General features: G+C 35.7%; 1 protein-coding gene across 3 annotated transcripts in view; it reads right to left on the bottom strand.

The window, feature by feature from the left end:
* The window catches only part of LOC119596023 (D-ribitol-5-phosphate cytidylyltransferase-like), a 15538-nt gene extending 10929 nt beyond the window's left edge, over positions 1–4609 (bottom strand). The window contains exons 1-3 of one of the 3 annotated variants that reach the window (XM_037945118.1): positions 4574–4601; positions 4370–4429; positions 2619–2845 (exon numbers count right to left, since the gene is read on the bottom strand). The gene's annotated coding sequence lies outside the window, so the exon portion shown is untranslated. Of the gene's footprint in view, positions 1–2618; positions 2846–4369; positions 4430–4510 lie in introns of all 3 variants that reach the window. The other 2 variants (XM_037945119.1, XM_037945117.1) reach the window with 2 other exon arrangements.
* Between the last annotated feature and the right edge of the window lie 284 nt (positions 4610–4893).

Genomic DNA, 4893 nt, shown 5'->3' with positions numbered 1-4893 from the left:
GCGCACTCAGTCAACACCACCAACACCTTATAACACCCACAATGTCAAAATAACCAAAATAATCAACACTGTCATCACTAGACAACTACCATCAGCAAAGCCGTCACTACTATGGCTGGGACACGTACCTGATAACGACATCATCATTCTCTTCATAAAAAATAAATAATTAAATTTCAACTGCCTTGTTAACCCTCACCTCTTCGTTCAGGGGCAGTGATACATACAATCAGCTGATTGTTACAACATCAAAACACATATGACTAAACCTCAAATCAGTGTTATTAAGTTCTCTCTAAGTTCTTAGGACATATCTCCGTCTACACAGTTTCTTAGAGGCTGGTACACAGCACAAACACACAAATACAAATACAAACACACACACACAACCACATGCAGGAATATACACATACATATGTATATTATATATATATATATATATATATATATATATATATATATATATATATATATATATATATATATATATATATATATATATTTACATACATACATAAATACATACATACATACATGCACACACACACACACACACACACACACACACACATATATATAATAAACATATATATCTATATCTATATATCTGTATATATGTATATATACAACAAGTATATATAAAAAAATATATATACACACATATGAAAAAAAAAATCTATCTATCTATCTATCTATTTATCTATCTATATATATGTATGTATATGTATGTATGTATATGTATATATACACATATATACACATACATATATACATAATCATACACACATGTGCATATGTGTGTGTATGTGTGTCTGTGTCTGTGTGTGTGTGTCTGTGTCTGTGTGTGTGTGTCTGTGTCTGTGTGTGTGTGTCTGTGTGTGTCTGTGTGTGTGTGTGTCTGTGTGTGTGTCTGTGTGTGTCTGCGTATGTGTGTGTGTCTGCATATGTGTGTGTGTGTCTGTGTATGTGTATGTGTATGTGTATGGTGTGTGTGTGTGTGTGTGTGGTGTGTGTGTGTGTGTGTGTGTTATATATATATATATATATATATATATATATATATATATATATATATATATATATATATATATATATATATATATATATAAGGTCATGGAATGGTTCATTTTAACATCCTTTCTTTATGTATTACATTCTCACAACTACTTGATAGACAACCAACAGATAATACTAAAGTTTTGGCCATTCACATAGCACTCGGTAAACCGCATGTGGAATTGATAAATTCTTTATCTTTTAAAAGGAAACAGCTCTTGAATATTGAAAATTAAAATGTTACAAATAAATATGACAGACAAGATGAAGGAGTTGGTGCTCAAGCAATGGCCAGCAAATCTCCATATGCTGGGCAGAATAGATTTCTGAGTGTTTCTGTATTAAAAAAACAAAACAAAAAAACTAGGAATTTATACACAGCATAGATTGAACTTTATGCCTAGCAAAAGGTTAGGTTAGGTAAATATCCTAGAAATATTGCCTATCAGAGGAACGTCCTAAAAATCTTGTGTGTGTCAGACAAAGTGCGGATATTTCTTTTTTTTTTTTTACTCAATGTCGCTGGGAAAATGCGGTGCCCATTTCAGACATTTTTGTGAAATGTCTTTGCAAACAGATGGCTCTGCAAGTGCTTAGCCACAAAGGAGTCAATTAGTAGACCTTGTGACCTTAACCGATTTCACCTTTCTTTGAATTTGTGGAATTTTTTTTTTAAAACTATTGCTATGAATATCGATGGTGTTATTTTTATCATAGACATTATAATTACTATAATGTTATTGTCATTAACAGGAATATAATATAACATAAAATATCTAGGAAAATTAAGGAAACGTGTAAACAGGCGAGACAGATAGTACTCATAATTGGCTCATTGGTGACTAAGTACAAGTACAGCCATCTATGTGTAAAAACGATTAATAAAATAAAATCACTGTGGGCATGGCATGTACGTACATGCCATGACTGTCGGCTTTAGGTTAATTTTCTTTCAGTTTATTTTATCAATTTTTTTTTTCAGTTCTGATTACCTATTAGATGCAATTTTGCCCATGCTTCTCCCACTTAGACACAGACAGACATACAGACAGACACATGCAGAAAGAGAGAGAGAGAGAGAGAGAGAGAGAGAGAAGAGAGAGAAAGAGAGAGAGAGAGAGAGAGAGAGAGAGAGAGAGAGAGAGAGAGAGAGAGAGAGAGAGAGAGAGAGAGAGAGAGAGAGAGAGAGAGAGAGAGAGAGAGAGAGAGAGAGAGAGAGACACACACACACACACACACACACACACACACACACACACACACACACACACACACACACACACACACACACACACACACACACACACACACACACACACACACACACACACACACTCCCCAGATTCCCAAGCTTCTTGTCTCTAGTAACAAGTCACAAATGGATATTGCCATAGTCTTAATAATTACTCTCTTTTATATATCACTTGCAAAAATGTTGTAAAGGAAAAATGTCTTAATATTCATTGATCTAACAATTCCATACACAGTGTATCTTGCCTTCTATGTATGTCCAAAAATAAGATTATAGTTTGAGTGGCTGCTGCAATTCAGCTCATTCTTACCTCTCAAAGGCTGATGGTTGCCTCTGACAATTTCCCCCTAAGCTGTTCGACCGTTTCCACGTTCACACCACTTGGAATCCTCCATTTTGAGCGGAAGGTCTTCCACTTCCTCCTTGTTTAGACTTCCCATTAGCAGTTTATAGGATTGGCCATTCATTTTTCATCAGTCTTCTTTTCTGTGATGGGTTCTATGACTTCTTGATGGCTTTCTGACATTGCAGGTGGTTCTGTACGCACAAAAAGTGAAACCTATAATTTGTATTACTTACGTTGATTGATAATTATTTCTTGCAAAACAAGCCCAACACTGTCACCAACTGTAATCTTAGAAAACATTTATTCTTTTTGCTTTGGTTGTTGTAACAGAATGGTCACAAAACTTACATGAAAATATTTTTTGAATTCGGGATCAGTAAACAGATTAAATTTTTAAATGTCAAATTAATTCATCATTTATCAGTACACATATGCTGTACTAAACCAAAGAGTACTCAGTGCCGAATCACCCGAGGTAGATTACAGGGGGACCTAAATCAGAAGATTCACATTAAGTATCACCGGAACTAAAATATATACTGGAGCACAAAACAGTACATATGAATCTTATGGCATGAGAAATAATACAATTTTGCAAAACATATCAACCAAAAAAATTCTTCTCTGCCTTTTAGAAATAAAAGAATTATCAAGAATTATGGTATACCTACAATTTTGGACATACATAGTGTGCAAAATCAAGAGTAATTGGAAGGTAGAGATTCATGAATTCTAAAACATCTTTCTTCTATAACACAGCCATCACAAATTGAAAATAGAGAATCACTCTATCTATAAAGTAAATGAAAAACAAAATACCATTATTCTTGAACCCAGGACAGCACCCTCTGAAATTAGGTTTCTGTTACTCAAGTTTACTTCCAGGGAATCCAGGGTTTTTCTAGGTGGGGAAGAAAATACGAGTAAAATTTCTTATAAAAATGTGGAAGAAAGTGGAAAAATGTGAGTCAATTTTTGGCTTTGTTTTTTTACAAGTGTTTTCTGAAGCTATGGTAGCTATCTCTGACATCAGAATCTGCCATGCTAACAACACTCCATCACATATATTCTTAACAAGACAGAACTTTCAGATTCCTCTCAGATTTTATAGTAAAAAGATAGAAAGAAAGAAAGACCCAATCCTACTTCTAACTTCTAGGAATATAGGGGAGGGGGGGGTGGAAGTTTGATGGTCAAGGCGACCTGTAAATTAACAGAATATGAAGAAGACATTTGGTAAATCTCATTAATTTCCCCACAATGGCTTACAAAATAAGATTTTTAGTAAGTGCCTTAGCTGTGTTCTACCCAGATGAACTTTAAACTTACAGCCTGTAAGGCCTGCAATCTACACAACTAAGCACAGTGTCAAGTATTCGCAGTAGCCTTTACATTTTGCGCTCCAGCAAAGACCAATAACACCCATGTGGCGAAAAAGAGCTTGGACTTCTTTAGGGGAAGTCTGACAGCACCACCTTGCCAGGACGGGTTTCATTACTGACAATAAAATCACAAAAATCATAAACAGGCACATAAAAGACATGTAAGCAGTATCTTGATATCGGTAAATATATGCATAGCCCAGACTTGGCCTTTGCAGGAGTGCCAGTAGCCAGCGCGAGACTATGTTAGTAATACTAATCGATTTTCTCTCTGAATTACATTTATATCAAATGCAATAAAAAAATATATAGTTATTATAGTTAGTTAATTACCTCGTAGCAATTTTCCCAACCGCTGAACAGGTGCCGGCAGAGGTTATCACCCTTTCTCACCTTTACAGACAAAATAAGCGAATATTACACATACATAAACACCTTACCATTATCACCATATTCCCTGCCCTCTTCCCTCACCTTATTCACCACGACAGACCATAGAATCAGGAAATATTATCTCAAATAGACCCAGAAATCTACCTCAAACGTCCCTCCCTTTGGGTTTGTTTACATCTGGGAGAAAACGGAACATGTCGGGACGCGTTTTGAAGGGGAGACTCGTGTAAATGAAGGAGGTGTGTGTGTGTGTGTGTGTGTGTGTGTGTGTGTGTGTGTGTGTGTGTGTGTGTGTGTGTGTGTGTGTGTGTGTGTGTGTGTGTGTGTGTGTGTGTGTGTGTGTGTGTGTGTGATTAATTTTCTTGTATGTTGTGTATGTGCATTTATGTATATTAATGTAAGATGGTGGTGATAGTGGGCGTGGTTGGTGGTGGTGGTGATGAAAGTGGTGGTGATGATGCTGG

The sequence above is a fragment of the Penaeus monodon genome, chromosome 37 (genome assembly GCF_015228065.2).
Source record: "Penaeus monodon isolate SGIC_2016 chromosome 37, NSTDA_Pmon_1, whole genome shotgun sequence".
NCBI classification, from domain to species: Eukaryota; Metazoa; Arthropoda; class Malacostraca; order Decapoda; family Penaeidae; genus Penaeus; species Penaeus monodon.
This window is presented reverse-complemented; position numbering and strand designations above follow the sequence as displayed.